Raw genomic sequence first — 20,692 nt, forward strand, 5'->3', positions numbered from 1 at the left:
TGCTCTCCTTCTCCACATTTCACTCCCCTGCCACAGTCTTCTTGTGTGGCCCAAGATTCCTCCTTCCTACCTGTTGTCATCATAGCACAGCCCCACTCCTCCAAATTCAGTTGGTTTCTGGAAAAGCAACTCCTCATTATACCCAAACCCAGACTTATAGCTCCATAGTGTCTGATACCCACAATAGAAAAGACCAAACTGAATCAGTGGAGTCCAAAAACATACATGTGTCTTAATAAATGGAATGTGACAAATTTTGGTGTACTTCTGATTCTGAGAACTCTCATTTATTCTAATTATAGTAGTCATTGATGTCTTGCATTGTGATGACATCTTCCAGGGAATGTATTTACTAATAATAATTAAGCATATTTTTACTATTCCTGGGGCACCAGGGTGGCTCAGTCAGTTGGTTGAGTGGCCAACTCTTGATTTCAGCTCAGGTCCTGATCTCAGGGTCGTAGGATCGAGCCCCTTGTTGGGGTGTGTGCTCAGCACAGAGTCTGCCAGAGATTGTCTCCCTCTCCCTCTGCTCCTACCCCCATTCGCTCTCCCCCTCTCTCCTCTCTAATAAATAAATAAAATCTTTAATAAATAAATACACAAATATATAAACAAATATATTTTTTACTATTTCTGTTAGGTAAAAATAGATAACTAATATGAAAATTTTCATACATGAAATTGTTGACTTTCAATTTTCCAAAAATACAGTTTTTAATGGAAAGTGATCCTTCTAAAGCATTGTTAACTTTCTCTTACAGGATCATAAAAATTACTTATTCGCATTTTGGCCAAATTCTGACTCTATTTGTTAAGTGTCACTAATGGTTCTCAGTTGAGCAGAGGAACCCCGTCCCCCTTGACCATACAAGGAGGCCTCAGCTGCATGGGCACTCAAGTGAAGTAGTTTGGACTCAGGGCGTTTTGCCAGTTTTATCCACATGTTATGTACTCTAATCGAGGCAGGAAGCAGGCAATGAAACAGAGGATGCCTAGGTAGTTCTGAGAAAGTAAATCCTAATTTTGGATTCAGCAGGAAGTTCAGTAATAATCTTAAAGCTTATTCTCACCATAGGTAAAACAGAATGTATGAAAAGAAAGGACAATAAGATAGGCCATTCTTATTTGAGGGGGAAAAATTTTGATACTGTTCCTTTTCAGAGGAGACTTCAAAGATGGCTTTTGAAATTCCCCCCCTTTCTAAATAGGTCCCCTCCTAAACTTCATGAACCCTGGAGAAAGTATCTGTTCCAGTTCATAGTCATTAAAGCAAAAATAATGCTGAAATTATAATGAAGATAAGATCATATTTTATAGAATACCAAGATACTGAATCAGCTGAAATAAAATTTTATGTGGTAAGCTATTCTGCTGCCCTGCTTGATTGATGTGTATGGTGGCAATTTTCATACAATATGGCATCCAGAAATCTACTTTAAAGTTGATTAAATATTTGGTCAAATCTGATATTTATGGATATTTCTGTGGTTCACTAGGACCTTGATCAGAAATATAAACCTATAAACCAGCATTTATTCTATTCACATTTCACTACAGGAATTTTTCTAGAATGGTAGCTCACCATGAGTACCCACAGGGCTTCTAGGAGTTCCAGAATTTTCAGGAATAATAATATTCTACCTTGCAACACTAGAATGTCTATGCATGCTATATTCAGAAGCTAAATGTAAGGTGATCTCTAAAATATTACAAATGGGGGAAAGAAGGAAAAAGAAACTTCCATGTATTCAGAAACTGTCTATGTTATTTTGAAAATCCAAATAAGGCTGTCTGTAATATATTTACATATATTTTTGATAGCTCGAATAGTTTGCCTATGAGGGCATCATTATTATTTTTTTCATAATTTTTGGAAATAGAAAACCCAGAATCTGCAGAGCTCAGAAAACTATCAGCACAGTTATGTTTAACGTCTTCTAAAATTTGTAACAATTCTCTTCCTGTGATGGAGTCAGTCCTCAAGAACAAGTATGTATCGCTCTGATACTACTTTCTCACTTAGGCAATTTAAAGGAACCTATACATTGAATCACTGATTCTTGAATGGAGTGTGTGCTATATGCATTCCAACTTTTTATTTGTAGTACTCAAATAATTCAGCAGTCTTAACATTTCACATGAACAGAAAGAGCAAGCAAATAGTACTTGAAGTTGGTGACACTTCTGTAGTAGGAAATGTTTCTGTTTCTCAGTTGAATGGTCTGCCTTTGCCATATTCAAATGATGCCACTTGTAAACATCTCTGTCTTCCCAAATGACAAATAATTTAATAACTTTAATTCTGACTTTCTGTTTTCCTGTATTAAAAATGAGAGGTGTCTTTGGATTTGCGTAGGAACTTTAAACACTATCCTAATCAAATTATCCCATCTGACACTCTACTAGGAGTGTTTAATCTCGACAGCAGATAAAAAGTAAAAGTGTATGTGTGTGTGGGTAAACTGAAGTTAGGTTGTTAGGAAGATTATCAAACTAGGGATTACCTCTAACACTGCATCAAAATGCACATTTTATGTCTGTGTAATTAGGTTTTAATAAACATGTTTGATGGTTACTTAAAAAACATATTTTTCAATGTAGAAATAGCATCTTGTAAACTACAGTAAGAAGAGACTTGCAAGACTATTTGTTTTTTAATTATAGTCTGATTATGATAAGCATTTGTTATTTTTCCAAGTAAGATTAATTTTATAAATCAATTTTCTAAATTTGAAGCTTAAATGCAATATGTTAGACACAACTCTGAATGTCTATTACAGTAAATCATGGCTTTGCTGGCATTTTCTAGAATATTTGTTATTGTGTATAACCTTTTAATTGGGGTCACATTTTTTAAAGTGCCTACATAAATGGTTTATGATGTAAATGCTAGTTTTAATGGGTCATTAGCCATTAACAAATCACTCTGTGGTTATTTTTCTGATTGCCAGTTAAGGTTTTATTTGTTCTTAGCTCTTTACATTTTTAGTTATAATCATTTTTATTGGCAGTTGAAAACTATTTTAACAAAAATATGACATCAGGATTTTTTAGCTGTGTATGTTTATCAGAAGAGCAATACAGAATAACAACTTGGTATGGAGCATTCATGACTGAAATCTTATGTTTATTCTCCTAAACAAAAACGTTTTCTATTTAAAAAAAAAAAACAAAACTGCCAGTGCATTTTGTTTCACCACAATCTTACAATTTTATATTTGTATATAAATTTACCTTCCTTTCTACTTCTGCCTATGTGCATGTAATATTTTCTAGAAATGACTCAGTTTATATTAATGACCTTTACAAGTTTAATCATTAAAGTCCCGTTATATCCACAGTAAAATATTACAGTGACCAGTGAGTCCCAATCCACTAGGAAAGATTATCTGTGTCAGTCATTGGTGAATATAAAGCTTTCTGCATGGACTAGAACCAAATGGGCATTCAAATTCCCTACCATAATAAAGTTTTAATAAGCCAGTGATAGAAGGTTTTGCAGTAATAGATGACGACCAACACACAAATTAAGTTAGCAGATATTAAGCACAGAAATTATATTTATCTGTATTGACAAATTGCTTATTTTGTATGGCTGCAATGCAATCAATATTGTCCTTCCAAGTATGTCAGTAGACCATTTGAAATTCCAGTATGAATCTGAAATTCCATGCTATGATGCATTCAAAACTTAAAAGCTTTATTCACAGAGCTTGTCTTTCGCTTTTTCTGGTGGGGGGGAGGGGTATCACTTTCAAAATATATTAGCAATTGATATGGTTTAGTTTTAATTTTGTTTTTCAACTTAATAAATTCTTTTCTCCCCAACTGCAGGACTAAAGAATGCAATGTAGTATTTTCTAGCTAATCTGTTAGAATATAGCCCTAAGAGTGGTGGTGTATTCCATGGAGGGGAACTTTGAGGAGTTGCCATAACTTCGTCATCTGAAAAGAGCCCAGTCTTGGTATTCTGTCATCACATATCCCATTGCCTGTCATGGAGGCACATAGAAGCAACACAAGATGCTTAGCCATTCACAATTGAGGAGAAAGAGAGTCTATAATAAAATTCAGAAGCTATTAATTCTTTTAAAGTATTTATAGAGGCTCCCTGAAGGAACCCCACTGAAGAAAACCCTTCTGGAAAGCGTTTGGCAGTTTGGTTGTAGAAATTCAATGAAAGAGCAGGTGATTGATTGCCGAAGATGCTGTGTTCTTTTTTCTGCTGCATCCTTAGAACCCTGAGTGATTCAGAACAAATTATTTAGAATTGCTGGGCCTTAGTTTTCTGAAAAAAAGAAAAAGAAAAAAAATGTACCTGGTTTCTCTGGTGTGGATTCCCTAACCCAGAAAGCATGTAATGCATATTACAAAGTAACTGCTTCTCCATAGTGTCCACCTCTGTATATCGGCATTAGTTCTGCCTTGCTATGTTATACACATTAAGGGAGAACGGGGTATATGAGAGTTAGACTTGTAAGTACAGTCATGGTTTGTTGTCCCTTTGCGTGTGAGCCAGACTTGTTTCCCATTAAGTGGGATTTTCTGAACATTTGTGAAGAAGGAATGGATCTTTAGTACTTTTCTAAAGAGGAGTAAAAGAAACTAAGAGCGTGGTGGTGGGAAAGAAGGAATTAACATAATAACAAAACTAAGCATGAAAGTAACAAAGTGTACGTTCCTGTATGAATGTGAGTTCAATCAGCTCCAGTGAAGTGGCATTCTTGATTTGAAATTTTCAGTTCTGATGTCTATGGAATATTAAACTTGATAAGATAATTGTAATTTTATTATTTCATGATGGTTGTCACCTCTTAGAAGTGTCAAATAATTACCACACACATTCAGCAGAACTGAGTAGTGAACGATACAGTATGCATGCAGCCTATAAGATTGCTGCTGCTCTTGGCAGGTGGGGAGGGGTGTGTGATAGACGTGCGAGTCTGGTACCTACAACAGTGAAAAAGGCAAGAGAGGCTTTATGTTGAAAATGCAGAGGAGAGGGAAAAAGGAATGTCCGGTTCACAGCATTGTGGTAAAGTGGAGAAAGAACTAGACTAAGTGTCGAGAGGCTGTGGATTGGGTCCCAGCAGTGTGATACAAAGAAAATTCTTTTCTTTGTCTGAGCCTCACTTTTAAAGAATCTCTTCCTTGAGATGGAAAAGCAGCCAAGACCCTGGTTGCTCACCCATCTTTTGTTCTTTAGATCTTTTATGGTTTCTGGAAGTTGATGGTAAACCCACCACGTTGAGAATTGATGTCTCTTATTTCGCTATCTTCCCTTTAACTTTTGGAGCTAATGATTCCTGCATTTTCTTTTTCCCTGAAGACATCCAGTGTGGAAATTCCAGTTCCAACCCTCTGTGGTCCTCTTTTGGGCATACGGTTCTTTAATGGAATGGTTGTAAAAGACAGGCTTAAGAAAAACATCTCAGAAGTAGTAATTCCCTATACAGTTTTCACCAAATTAAGTCTCTCTCTCTCTCTCTTTTTTTTTTTTAACCTCTGATTGGGAATTATAGATAGTGTTTTAAGTGTAAAGTAAAATACTGTTCTGAAGCCTCCTTTTACCAGCCTGCTATTTTTCTTGCCGCAATTGTTTAATCTTGTTTTGACAGTGGACAGAACATTAGAATTTGTTGGGCTTTTATTTCAAATTAACAACTGTCTTGAATAAAATTTTTTCACTACTATCCATCATGTCTAAAATAGGCTGGTTTGCTTGGCCGAGGATGTTATAGTATCAGTTCAGGAGCAGAAAAGGTCTTGCCGTTATTGCCCTGTAGGGCTGGTCAAAGAAGATGGTGGCAGTGACAGGAAGTGATGGCTTCCTCCCTTCCCTTCATATCTGTAATGTTCCATTTATCTTTCTATAAAGGCTTTATCTGGAGAAAAATTAAAAGTTAAAAAAAAACCTTAAGTGCTAAACAGACAGTTTAATTGGTTCTGCTATTTTTAGAAACTGGAAGATAAATGCTACATGTGCAGTTAATAAACCATAATTGGAATTTGCTTAAGAGCATGCTTTCAGTCCACACGGACCCATCCAGTGAGGGAAGCCAGAGGACCTAGCTGGGATTCAGGAATATATAAGCACCTTTCCCAAGAGCAGCCATGACTTTCTGTGTGACCTTAGGAATTTAATAACTTCTCTGAGTCCCCACTGGACAATAAACAAATTGGAGTGGGAATTGAAAGATGGAAAACAAATACATTAACCAAAAACTGAATGCTTTTCAGTTCTTGGGTGATCTCACTGTCATGTGTGTGTTAACATTTGCCATTTTCCCACCTCTGTGTAGTACTTGCTCCAACATAAAAGGCCTTACTATTTTTATGATTGCTTTTGAGCTGTGTACCTGCATAGACTTATCGTTGTGAGGATATCTATTTATATATCATCTCTGGGACTTAGATAATCACTCATCTCCACATACATAACTAAGTAAAAAAGATAACTACGTCAAAATATATGTGTTTATGTATTTACTGGTTGTGTATTATGTAGAGAGGAATGAATCTCTTAATCCCAGGCATGACCTGGCACTTTCAATAACATACAACTTTTTCCCTCAGGGTGTCTTCCTAACTTTAGCTAAATATCAAGTTGTTGCTGTTGTTTTTTAAACTAGGAACCAAATAAAGCTCATGCTAAACGTTAAGTTTTTAATATTTAAAAATGCCATTTCTACTATACTTTTACAGGTGTATACTTAAGTCCTTGAAAAAAGTGACTTAAAAGTTCCCATCCGATACTTGTTTCATAGAAATTATTGTGTAATGGCAGTGAGATGAAGCAGATTTTAGAAGGCGGTGCAAAGGAAAACATTAGGATATGGACTCTGAAATCAGGGTAGGTTCAAATGTCATCACTGCTAATTACTGATCTTGTGACTTTGCTTGCTTCAGTTTTCTTATTTAGAAAGTAGAGCCAAAATGTTACCCATCTCATGGGTTCATGTGAGAATTTAATGACGTGTGGATATGTAGTCCAGGTTCTGTGAGAACAGTCCCTGGGCCATAGGACATCCTTCATGAACGTCGCCATATGGAAAGATCCTTGGCTTTGCAGTGGACTTAGGTTCCAATCCCACTTACGCTGTATAACTGTGCAGTTCTCAAACACTCTGATTCTCAGATTCCCATCTGGAAATATATTTTTCCTTCAAAAGATTTGTAAAGGATTAGAAATCTTGTGTATCCTGGATATAAATTGATCTCAAGAAAAAGACCGCCCTGTTTGCCAAATAATGAAATTTTTAAAATGTGTTTGGCCAAGCGTATCATGCAAACGTTAAGAGACATAGATGAAATAGTCAAATGTTCATTTGTATTCTTTATTAATTTAGTTATGCAAAATTTCAATTGTACTGTATATTTGTTGAAACTGTAATACCGTATCCATGAGATAATTTCAATTTCGTATTCAGTACCTGTGTCTTTGTTACTTATTGTAGGTTTTCAGAGCTTGCACTTTCACCTCAGTCTGAAGGTTTGGGAATATAGCAGTTCATTAATTCATGTACAGTGTCAATTCTATTCCAAGCCATAAGACCCCAGTACAGCTCAGTTTTTTCATTCCTTCGATAAACAAATGTTTATCTTCACAGTGAGTGGCTACTATATTGTTTTTTTGTCTTTTCTTATGATTTATTTATTTGAGAGAGAGTGTGCATGCACATGTGGGGGGCAGGGGCAGAGGGAGAGGTAGAGAGAGCTTCTCAAGCCGACTCTCTGCTGCGTGCGGAGCCCATCACGGGGCTCGATCTCGTGACCCTGAGATCATGACCCAAACTGAAATCAAGAGTTGGACACTTAACCGACTGAGGCATCTAGGTGCCCTGCTATATTGTTTTTGAAATGTGATATTTAAAAAATTTTTTGGCATGCTTATTTGCAAGCTGTATAAATCCTGGGAAAAGTCTACATTCTTTTAAAATTTTTGCTCTTTTTTTTTTAAACCTGATTCCAGTGTAGTTAGCAGACCTTCAAAAGTTTGAAAACCTAGCAGAGTTTGAGATGTTTCAGGCTAATGTATCTTCCCCAAGTATATTGTGTTGTGAAAGGTAATGTAATTGATAGAGCACACCATAAAAACTGTGAGCACAAATCCACACAACACCTCTTACCTAAGCGGTATTACTTTTGGTGTTGACTTACCTTATACTTAGGTATGTATAGATATATGTTTAATGCAGATGATATAACTTAAATAATATCTAGACTGTTAAAGAACTAAATACATAAAATATTGTTTGTGCCTAGAACAGCATCACTCAAAAATTTAGTCATCGCAAAATCCCTTTACACCGGATATTTTGTTTATGTACATTATATTTACCAATATTTACTGATTTAAAACTAAGACTGAGAAATGTTTAAAATTTATTTATTCATTTATTAACTAAAAAATGGCAACAGTAAACCCATTACATGTTAATAGAAACATACTTCATGAAAAGTAAGTATTTTCCACACAATTTAGTAGGAAGAATGACATTGTTTTATTCTTTCTAAATATCTTTAATCTTGACTTAACAAAGCTGTGTTCATTGCTTTGGCTGAACCAGTGAAGAATATCTGGCCCCCACAGATATGTAGATAGGAAATGGAGACTTTTTTTTATTAGTTTTTTTCAGTTAATTATGGATATTCTTATCTGAGTCTATACAGAAACCCAACAAATAGTAGTTCCTTAAAAATTATTTACCATATGGAATCTTTTTGAAGCCAAACTAATAAATTATTTTACTCTATTAAAATCCATTGACCTTTTTTAAAGTCAGAATGGATCTCTTTTCTAATATAATAACTTACAACACCATGCCTTGGTCATTTGAAAAACACTGGTTCACTGAGATGTGCCGATCTCCACAGATGGACACATTTCATTTAAAAATGTCAAAAATCACATTTGTAAATATCACCATCCATCTCATCAGAAAAAAATGATATGTTTGAAGTGTTAGAAAGCTATTGTGCTTGCGGTAGCGCATTCAAGTTTTGCACAATGCTAATTTTGCTTGAAAGCTTGAATTTTATCATTAGCAGTAAGTACTATTACTGTTGTTTTCCTTGAAGTGACTAAGTCAATTCATTCATTTTCTGGAGAATGAGAGAATATCCATTGAATATGCAAATCTGAATAATTATAGGTTGTCTTTCAGTAGTTATTTTAAGTAAAAATAATGTTACATAAAAAAGTAGTAGTGGTAGTTCAGCTCATAACTCACACAATTGCACAAATGTTTTCCCTTAAGACTATTATTGGTTTTAGCAGAAAATGTTTCATGTATCCTTGCCATTTTATTACATAGAACATTGCAAAATGTATTGAAGGGTGTAAACTTAATAGAATTAATATTTTTATCATTTCATCTTCAGTGAGACTGGCATTTCTTTCCTGCAAGTAGATGGTGATGCAAAACACAGTGTTGGTGCCACTGCCTTGATTCATACTAAGACACCAGGAGTTTTACTCTCCATTGCTTTTGCACCATTAGTGAAAAAGATAATAATTTGAAAACATTATGATCATAATAGGTTTGACCTCAGGGAAAATCACTGACAGAAGAAACTAAATAAATGGTATTTATACCGCATAATAATAATAATGATAGCTGAAACCCATTGTTTATATGTATTCTGACATTATTACACTTTTAAATGTTGATATCCACAAAATAATTTTGGTTACTTAGTCATCTCCTTAATAGCATTCTGTATTTCTATTCAGTCGAGAACTTTGTTCAAGGTGGTTACCTGCACTGGGTGTTCATGTCAAAAGTGTCCATTTGTGAGGGTCTATTAGGCTTGTGATAAGATTCTTTTAAATACCACCTTGTCCACACACACACATAAGATGGTTGTGGATAGATGGTAAGGAAGGGCAGGAGGGAGGGAGGGAGAGAGAAAGGAAAGAAGGCTAAAGAGAGCGAGGAAGAAAAGGAGGAAAGGAAGAAGGACAAGGAGGGAGGGAGGAAAGAAGGAAAAGGAAACAAGTTAAGAAGCAATGAAGAAAGGCAGTAAGGAAGCAAAGGAGAGAAGAAGGAACCAAGGCAATAATGAAGAAATAAAAGATGTGGAAGAAGTAAAGAATTGAGATGAACACCTAGAATACTTTTTGTCTGGGTTGAAATTGAAGGTTGGGCAGAGAGGTCTTTGAAATACTGTTTGTTCAATTCAGTAGCTACTCTTGATCATTTTGCTGAATTAAACCTAGATATCATGCCTGTTATCCCATTAAATATATCCCATTAAACAGGGGAAATACGAAACTGCAATATAAGGTCCTTGTATATTTTTGGAAAAACAAAACAAGCATCAATGGCTTTTTTTTTTTTTTTTTTTTTAGTACAGACTCATCCTTTGGAAAAAAAAATTCTCTAAATGAAAACATGGCTTGTGAGAGCAGCTTCTGCTTCTTTGTCTTCTTTTTTATTTGTTTTTACATAGAAGAATATAGCTGTGGGTAAAATCATTGTACTAACAACTGCCAATGTGTGCCTGCAACTGAACTCTAGGAGAAGGCTCTGCCAGGAAACAGTCTCCTAATGATATGATCTGCATATTTTAATGAGGCTGGAAATGTAGAAAACTGCATAGACTCTGGACTTTGCTCATTCTGGGTTTTTCCCTGTCCTTGTAGATAGCACATTGTTTCCCTTCATTAACATGTGATAACTGAAAATGGGTTTCCTATCACCATCCACCAGCCCTATATGGCTTGACATTTACAGAGTTCAGATGAAATACTAATAACCTTTCTGTGGTTACTCTATTTTGTCTTATTCTAATGATGGCTGTTCAATCAATGAGAGGATTGCATGGCTACTGTATTACATAACGTAGAAGCAAACCTGTATCTAATTATGAGAAAAGTAAAGCTATTCAATATATTAGGAGTAACCTTTACTTTTTTTTTTTTTTTTACATTTTTTTTCCTTCCCCTTTCACTTTTCTTATATGAGTTCCCAATTGGTTGTTATTGTTATTGTTGTTGTTGTTGTTGTTGTTGTTGATTTGTTTGTTTCACTCTAACCTCAAATCCCTCAGTGGCTCTTCTGTCCTCTCTCTTTCATTGTTGCCACCATTGTTCATTGAACAGCTTCTATGAGCAAGGTGCTGTGCTAACCTTTGTATAGATATTATTTTATTTTATCTTCACAATATTGCAAAAATATAGACTAGATTAAGCCTTCAAACTAAGAGTCAAATAACAGACTCATCTGTATCCAGATAATTTTGATGTAAATGGTTCATGGATTGTTTATTAGAGACAGCTTCAGAGAAAAGTCGAAGTAGGTAGACTTCAGTCATGAATAAATAATTTTGGGTTAAAAACATCATTACCTAGAAAAACTCATCTTAAAAGAATAGATTTTAGTATCCTAAAGAAAAAGTGAACCCTACCTGAAAATAACATTTTTTGTGTCTTAGTTTTTTTAAAGTTTTCTTAGCATCTTGAATTTACTGATGTCACATCTATCACTCTGAATTGTGATAGCCAATTTATTTACATTTCCTTACTAGACTTTGGACTTGTTAAGGCTAATACTGCAAGTTCATTTTTTATTGTGTATGGTGTCCTTGACCATATAGTTCTCCAAGCAGTTTGCTGAATGAATAAATTAAAGGATTTTAACAACTCAAAACGAATAATGCAATCATGTGCCCAAGGAGTAGACCATTTTAACACATTTTAATACATGGCTGATCAGATGGTTTAAAATACACATTTCAGGACGCACCTCAGAGATTCTGAGTCAACAGGTCCGAGAGGATTACAGGAATCTGAATTTTTAAAAAGTAGTTCAGGTATTCAGATTACCCTTGAAGGAATGTGGTTGTCTTGAACAGTTTCTGGACTAATTAGGAAAGTTCCCGTTTTATAATTAGCTCCAAATTTTCCTTTCTCTGCTGTGCACGTTTGAATGACCGCCCTAGTAGATAAGCCTTGACTTGGAACACTTATTCTAGTCATCACTTGTGTCTTGTTTTCCATCCTAACCTGAGGCTTTCTCTGGGTACCTACCTTAATTGACTGCTCACTTTCCTTCCCTCTGCAACACCGATTGGAAAACATCCGTGATATGCATCATATACATGGCTGTCTGGAATAAGCATTGATTACTTTTTATATAATTTTCATAAGGATGAACACCTTTTTATTAGGCACAAAATTGCTTCTCAAAGTATTGTCTTTTCTTTTTTAACTTTACACCTCCGAAGGAGGTGAGTAAAAGAGACAGATTATGTATGAAAATTACTAAAGAGGAAAATCTAGAAATGTGATGCTTTGTAAATGAAAACCATATAGCATTTGCCTGAAACAACTTCTGAAGCTCTAATTCTCCAAATTTAGTGCTTTTGAAAACACCTGGGACCCAGGAATCTGTATTTTAATGAAGAACTTTGATGATTCTGTTGTAGATGGTTCATACATTGCTTTTTTGGGGAACTTTGAACAAAAGATATGGTTGAAAGAAGTAGTTAATTTATTTTAACCACTTTTCAGCTTCAAGCTTCCATCAGATATTTTCCTGCTTAACACTCTGACTAATCTTTTAGAACATCTCTTGTGTTTTGCTAAGGCCTCAAGTAGCTGGTCAAGGGAAAAACAATTTATGAACATAAAATAGGGAAATGGAATTTGTCTAGCCTGGTAGCTTTATTTTGTGTTTAAGATTCTAAATATTTGATGTTATTTCTTAAAAGGCTAATATAATGGGTTTGCTTAGCACAGTTTCTGACAACCCAGAATTTGCATAAAAAAATATCCAACTGTCTGGTGAATATAATACCAAGTTTGGATATCAGAACCTTGATTTTCTCTCTGATTCTATAGACATTTCCCTCGGAATGTCTCCTTGATGTTTTTCTCTATCTGGTTGCGTCCTTTCTTTACCCACAAAAGAATTCATTCATCAAGAGGCTAGAGACATCATTTTTACATAAAGGCATCTTAATTTTTTATAAAAAATATGTTGATATATTCAGTGCTGTCAGAGACAGTTGTCACATGAAGTTTACGATAGGCGTGCCTGCTTCTAGAATAGGGATCAGCAAACTTCAGCTCACAAACCAAATACAGCCTGCCACCAATTTATTGCAAGGTCTGTTAGCTAAAAATGGATTTGTCTTCTCATTTAGAGGACTTTGTTTTGAAATATTTTAACTTTTTACATTTTTTAATTATTTAAAATTCAAAAGTGGCATATTTTGTCACACGTGGAAATTATTTGAAATTCATGTTAACGTCCCATAAATAAAGTGTTATTGGCACACAGCCATACCCCTTCATTGGCATATTGTCTGCGGTCGCTTTCCTACTACAAAAGGCAGGGTTCTGTAGTTGAGACAGAGACCATATGCAGCACTCGCCGCTTGGCGCACTGTAAATTACAGCGAAGGACTTAAACTCGACAGTGTTTCAAGAGCCTCATGTGTCACCTATCTGTGCGGAAAGCCATTTCCAAAGATGAAATATGTAAAATCTCATTATAGATCAGCATTAACAGATGAACATGCGCCATAAACTTTGATGATAGGGAGTGCTAACTTTGAACCCCAATTCAGCAAAATGTTATCACACACATTCAAAAATAAGTTCAGTCTTTTTATTAGTAGATGCCTATTATCAAAAAAATTATAATTGAGTATTAGTATTGTATTTTGAATTTTGTCCATAAATGCTAAGGACGTTTGTTTTCTTTCTTGTTTGGTATTTACAGAATATCCTCAATTGTGCTGTGTGGTCTGCGAGTCTAAAATATGTACTATCTGGACCTTTACAGAAAAGGTTTACTGACTTTTGTTACTGAGCATGGAATACACATAAATTATGAGATGGTTATTTTAGTTATGGAAAATATTTCATTGTCTAGAATTATCTTTTGTAAATATGATTTGTCCCTGATTACATAAGTAATATGTGCTATTGATACAAAATTTGAGAAGGGGCTGCAAACTGTAAATGGAAACCTCCTTAAAGTATAAATGGAAAAACCCCCTTAAATTTATCCATCTGGGAATGAATAAACCCTGCTAACATGACAATATATTTCCTTCCAGATTTTTTTTCAAATACGTTTACATATTTAAAAACGTACTTTAAAAACAATATTTAATTTCACTTAAAACTTTATGAGGGATAGCTTCCCATGCTGTTTGCAAATCTTTGTAACTGCTATTTTTATGATTTAATATTATTCATTCATATGGATGTGCCATAATCTTGGTCCTCCTCTAATAGGATCATTAAGATTTGAGGGGTTTGATTTTTTCCACTTTTTTAATACCGTGATAACCTATGAATAATTTAGTTGCTCAAATCTCAGATTTTTTTTTCCAGATTTCTTTAAATAATATACTACTGTCATTCATTTAATATATATTTCAGTTGAGGAGTTTGGACACCATATTCTAATTTTTATAAACACATCCTATGGTTAAGTCAAGCTACCTATTTGTTATTTAATCAAACAAAGCTTGCTTTATTCTAATACAGCCCAATAGTAAAAGAGTAGTTATGACAGAGGCTGCAGATTAAGCCCAGGCCTTGAAATCCTAACTGTGTGACCTAAGTAAAATTACTAAGCTCTGAAAGTTGGAGATAACAGTAGACTATCTCATAGTATAACTGTCTTCAGAGTTAAATTAAACAAGGCAATATACATAAAGTGTTTAGATCGGTGTCTGGCAACCAGTAGCATCTCAAGAAGTATTAGCTACAATGTAATAAAATGGAAATATCCAGCCCTCTTCTCTCACTTACATTGAGGAATACACTTTCCTCAAGAAATACCTAACTTTGGAAAGGAAATCTTCTACCACATTAAATTCAGCTTCTTCCACTTCACATTGTCAAATTTTCCAAAAGCCACAGGAATGCCACTTAGGATATTTATATCTCTACCCAGCCACTGAATCTCTACGAATTCTCCTTTGCCTCACCTTTCCAGATTGTTGTGAGGATTACATTAGATAATATATGTGAAAAACGTAGACCACCAGTTCCTAACTGCATATACCAATAGTAACAAATATTTAAAGGCTGTCATCAGACTATGGTGGCCTTCCAGAAATTTCACTCTTACCCCACCCTTCCCTCCCTACCCCCAACACTACCCCCCACAACCCCAGCCCCAATGGAGAGTGGAACCACAGGGTTTTACTGGAGCAATGGTGGACTCAGCTGAATAATCACATAAGTGGGGTTTGCAGACAAGCTGGCTAAATCAGCTGTGTGTGTGTGTGTGTGTGTGTGTGAGTTTAAAAGAGTGAAAAAGGGTATAAATGGGTCAAATGGAAGACATTTAAACTTGAGGCCCACAGCTGTTCTCTGCTACTCTTGGCTTCTGACATCAGTTTCTCCTAATAAAGTATTAAATGTTAACAAAAGAAATGTTAAAGCCAATACTAGTTTTTATTTTTTTTTAAGATTTATTTATTTATTTATTTAAGAGACATAGATCACAAGTAGGCAGAGAGGCAGGTCGAGGGGGGGGGGCACTACTAGTTTTTAAGTCAAGTTTCTTTCATACTTCCGTTTCATTCAAACAGCACTGTGGTCACCTTCCTATTCTCCTGCTCAACTTGAAATAGTTACAGACAAATAACCTCTCAAAATCTTTAATCTCTCTGAAATGTATACTTCAGGAATATTAGCTCACCTTTTTTTAAGCCAAAAAAAAAAAAAAGTTTATTATAATTTGTTAATCTAATTTAGCTGCCAAGTTGACTGTTTTATTTAACAATAAATTGAATACAAAAGCTCCCAGGCAGGTAAATTACCAAACTCTGAAAGTTTGGTTGTTTAATTGACATTTCCTAGTAGCCTCAGGGGGAAGTTAATTTCAGTGCTGGTTATATATACACACTTGGTGGTTGCATGGGTTAGAGCATGTGTACATATATATACATATATCTGACTTGAGGGGTACACTGCAAGTAAATTAAGAGTGATTTTGTTCATTTGTTTTATATATACTCCTACCTAGGTCATAAGCAAATTCAGTTTAGAATTGTGAAAGGAAAAGCTAATCTTTAGTGATTTTTCATAATGTCAGTCTTTAGAAAGCTGTATTTTTTTTTTAAGATTTTATTTATTTATTTGACAGAGAGAGATCACAAGTAGGTAGATAGGCAGGCAGAGAGAGAGAGGAGAAAGCAGGCTCCCTGCCAAGCAGAGAGCCCGATGCGGGACTCGATCCCAAGACCCTGAGATCATGACCTGAGCCGAAGTCAGAGGCTCAACCCACTTAGCCATCCAGGCGCCCCTAGAAAGCTGTATTTTTAAGCTGGGTGAACGACATCAGAAAACTGTTTCACATCCTGTTATGGTTGGAAATGTGTCTCCCTAAAATTCATATGCTGAAGTCCTAACCCTTATTTCTCAGAATTGGCCTTATTTTGAGATAGAGCCTTTAAGAAATAATTAAGTTAGGGGAGCTTGGGTGGCTCCATTGGTTAAGTGTCTGCCTTCAGCTCAGGTCATCATCCTAGGGTCCTGGGATAGAGCCCTGTGTCAGCCTCTCTGCTTAGTGGGAGTCTGCTTCTTCCTCTGCCTGCCACTCCCCTACTTGTTCGCTTGCTCTCTCTCTCTCTCTCTCTCTCCTGTTTTCTCTCTCTGACAAATAAATAAATAAAATCTTTTTAAAAAAAGTAATTAAGTTAGAATGAGGCCATTTGAGTGAATCTCAATTCCATAAGCCTAGTGTCCTTATAAAAAGGGGAATTTGGACCCAGAAGTGTACCAGAGAGGAGATGGCATTATAACATAGCAGGAGAAGATGACCATCTGCAAGCCAAGGAGAGAGGCCAGGAAGTTCCTTCCCTCAGGGCCCTCAGAGCAAACCAACCCTGTGGTGCCTTGATCCTGGACCTTTAACCTCCAGAACTGTAAGACATTAAATTTCTCTTGTTGGCCTGTGGTACTTTTTTTATAACAACCCTAGCACTAGTGCATGCTGCCTTAAAGGAAGTGAAATGCCTTACAACAATAATCTATGTGAAAACACACTAAGGAGAGACAAAAGAGTTTGATTGTTTATATGTATTGAGAGACATTTGAAGAAAATTAACATTTGTGAAATTAATCTTAGATCACCTCATAACACAGAGGCCACATTCAAGAATCATAATCCATCATTAACTTCCATCAGAATGCCTCAATGCTCGTAAAATGTTTAAAGTAGGAGCTATGGAAGATGCTATGTGTCACATGGACCGACTTTTCTTTAAGGTAAAAGAAAAAGTCTCCCAGACATGCTGAATTACCTTGCATATATTCCATTGCCTATAATCTAGTAAAAACAAAACAAAACAAAAAATCCATCACCAGTATTGTGGTGAGTACAGTGTCGTCTGTAGCCTGGGATTCATAATTTTACTTTGGGCAGTTAGGTCTCTAATATTTCTCCCTCAGGGTTGAGGCCTTCATCCACCTGGTGGCCCTATTAGGATGTCAAATAAAGTATCATGAGGCTTTCTAAGTCCTAACATTTTGGGGGCTGATAATTCATGAGTAGTAGATGCAGAAACCACAGGGAAAATCTCAGAGCACCAACAGAACTAAAGACAGGAAGACAAGAGTCTCTACGAGCCTCCAGATTAATCTTCCCAGGAAGGAGCGGAGACACTAATGCTTGAGGAACATAAAAACAGACTACAAAAAGCGGTAAGGATAAAACCGCATTATAGCTTTTACTTATTTTGTTGGACTTTTATTTCCAAATCACACAATTGTCTGAGATGATTTAATGCACAATTACATAAAAAATGAAATTAACATGTTTTTAAAAGCATAAAAGCAACTGCTAAATAAAGCCATAACATTTTTCTCTGCGCTACCAAGATAATGAACCATATTTTTCATCTCTAACTGTGCTTCTGTGTCATGAGTATGGAATTTGGGGCAGGAGGGGGGCAGGGAAATAGACCTTCTTTACTGAGAGACTGTCTCACAGCTCCCTGGGAAGTGGCTTTTGTCACTTCCAAAGTGCAATAGGTTGAAGAACGAAACAGCAAGTCCTGGGAAGAACTGTGTCACTATGACACAAAATGCCCAAGTATTCTTAAGTTACAGGGGGAAGATAAGAGCAAATTGAGACTGTATGGGGTATGCATTTTGAATCTTGGTATCTATTAGGCTGCAAAATGCTGACTATTGACTCAAGAGAGAGCTTTCCTTTTGATGCAGGGAATGGCCGCCTTAATAATGATGGATACCTATGTACGCAAATACACACATATGTGATGTTGGATATAAATTATATATATAATACATATTTGTAAACATACAGTCACATCAAAACTTTTCCTAATGTCCAGCTGAAATGCTCCCTTCTTTTTAGATTTTTTTTTTATTATTATTATTTGAGAGAGAGAGATCACAAGTAGACAGAGGGGCAGGCAGAAACAAAGAGGGAAGCAGGCTCCCTGCTGAGCAGACAGCCTGTTGTGGGGCTTGATCCCAGGACCCTGAGATCATGACCTGAGCTGAAGGCAAAGGCTTAACCCACTGAGCTACCCAGGTGCCCCTGAAATGCCCCTTTCTTATTGTTATCTGTAAGGTATCCTTCAAGTTTCTGGAAAGAAAAAAAAAAAAAGCAAATCATGTCTTTTTTTTTTTTTTTTTTTTTTTTTTTTTAAAAAAAGACACATTTATTCAGCGTCATGATCAGACTATTACATTTAGCAATCAACAGCATGGGTGCAAAAAAAAATCTACATTAAAACCCTTTGTTGGAATGCTTTACACTTTCCACAGAACAGAAACTAAAATAACCTGTTATACAATTAGTCACAAATACAGTCCTCGAGTTTTTTTTTGCCCATACACATGAGTATTGTCTAAAACATGTCTTCTTTGTAGCAGCTAGGCCCTGCCACCACTGTGCTTGGCTGAGTTCACAAATCTGTTGTAACCTGTAGCTTCCCTGTCACTTCTCTGGCTCTCCTCTCCTGCTAAGCTTTGTTTCCTGGCAGTAATTAAAACCTTCTGCCACTGCCGTAGCTGCTGCTGCTGCTGGAACCACCATAGCCACCTTGGTTTCGTGGTTTGGCGAAGTACTGGCCTCCACCACCATAAGGGCCAGAGCTTCTGCCTCCAAAATTGCCTCCTTTCATGGGTCCAAAATTTGAGGATTGATTGTTGTAATTGCCAAAATCATTATAGCTTCCGCCACCTCCAAAGTTGCTTCCATCATTACCAAATCCGTTATAGCCATCCCCACTGCCACCATATCCACCACCACCTCGACTGCCACCAAAGCCACCTCGACCACTGAAGTTTCCTCCGCAACCAAAGTTGTCATTCCCACCAAAACCACCTCCACGACCACCACCAAAGTTTCCAGAACCACTTCGACCTCTTTGGCTGGATGAAGCACTAGCCATCTCTTGCTTAGAGAGCGCTTTCCTTACTTCACAGTTGTGGCCATTCACAGTATGGTATTTTTGAATGACAATCTTGTCTACAGAATCATGGTCATCAAATGTTACAAAAGCAAAACCCCTCTTTTTGCCACTGCCTCGGTCAGTCATGATCTCAATCACTTCGATTTTCCCATACTGTTCGAAATAATCTCTTAGATGATGTTCTTCAGTGTCTTCTTTAATGCCACCAACAAAAATCTTTTTCACAGTTAAGTGGGCACCAGGTCTTTGAGAATCTTCTCTTGAGACAGCCCTCTTTGGTTCCACAACTCTTCCATCCACCTTGTGTGGCCTTGCATTCATGGCTGCATCCACCTCCTCCACAGTGGCATATGTGACAAACCCAAAGCCTCTGGAGCGCTTGGTGTTTGGGTCTCTCATTACCACACAGTCCGTAAGTGTTCCCCATTGCTCAAAATGGCTCCTCAGACTCTCATCGGTTGTTTCAAAGCTCAGACCTCCGATGAAGAGCTTCCGCAGCTGTTCAGGCTCTTTAGGAGACTCTGACTTAGACATGACGGCGGTGGGAGGGGAGACTTTAACGATGCTTACTCGGCGGCGTCCACGGGCAGAAAAAGCAAATCATGTCTTATTTTCAGAACGATTTTTATAGAGCACATGGAATAGTTTAGTGATAAATGGAAAATAATGATTGTATTCAAAGGTTGAAAAATCATAGACATACAAGAGAATCTACCATGTTCCAGAGCTATGCTTATATTTTTTTATTTTGCTCCTGCACTCAGCTCACTCTGACTTTTTTTGTTTTGTTTTTGTACCATTCTTTAAATAATGTCTAATGCAAGTTACCAGTGCATGGATATATGCCAAGAGACTAGATCACTAGAGGAAAAAATATAATTTAATGCCTTTGTTTCTCTGCTACTCAGCTACTGGATGGCGTTTGGTTGAGGAACCTGTACAAGTTGGAGATGACAACCCCATCACCTACATTATATGCTTTGCCCATGCAAGATGAGTATTAATCAAAGGACAAAATCAGTGCCTGATGTACACCTTTTTATATGTTCCATGATTTAAAACGGATAGGGAGAAAAAAATCAAAAGAACAATATTTCACATCTATGAACAAATTAATGGAAAGTTTTATTTAAAAGTTCAGAAAAATATACATGTTAGACATAAGTAAATATCAAGAAATTTTTGTGCTAGTTCAGCAGGGGCCACATACCAGCCTGGTTAGACTGGAATTCTGACCGAGCGACCTGTAGGCCTCTCATGCCACGTA

At 36.3% G+C, this 20,692-nt stretch overlaps 1 protein-coding gene and 1 long non-coding RNA gene across 10 annotated transcripts in view; both read left to right on the top strand.

The window, feature by feature from the left end:
- The window catches only part of TENM2 (teneurin transmembrane protein 2), a 1,216,596-nt gene that overhangs the window by 446,950 nt on the left and 748,954 nt on the right, over nt 1–20,692 (top strand). The window lies entirely within an intron of this gene.
- On the top strand, nt 1,654–20,516 carry LOC116864284. Its single transcript, XR_004381984.1, has 3 exons — nt 1,654–1,690; nt 17,109–17,248; nt 20,334–20,516. It is a non-coding gene; the product is annotated as an uncharacterized LOC116864284 (long non-coding RNA).

Source organism: Lontra canadensis, unplaced genomic scaffold (assembly GCF_010015895.1).
Source record: "Lontra canadensis isolate GAN:19392208 unplaced genomic scaffold, GSC_riverotter_1.0 scaffold5, whole genome shotgun sequence".
In the NCBI taxonomy this organism is placed as follows: Eukaryota; Metazoa; Chordata; class Mammalia; order Carnivora; family Mustelidae; genus Lontra; species Lontra canadensis.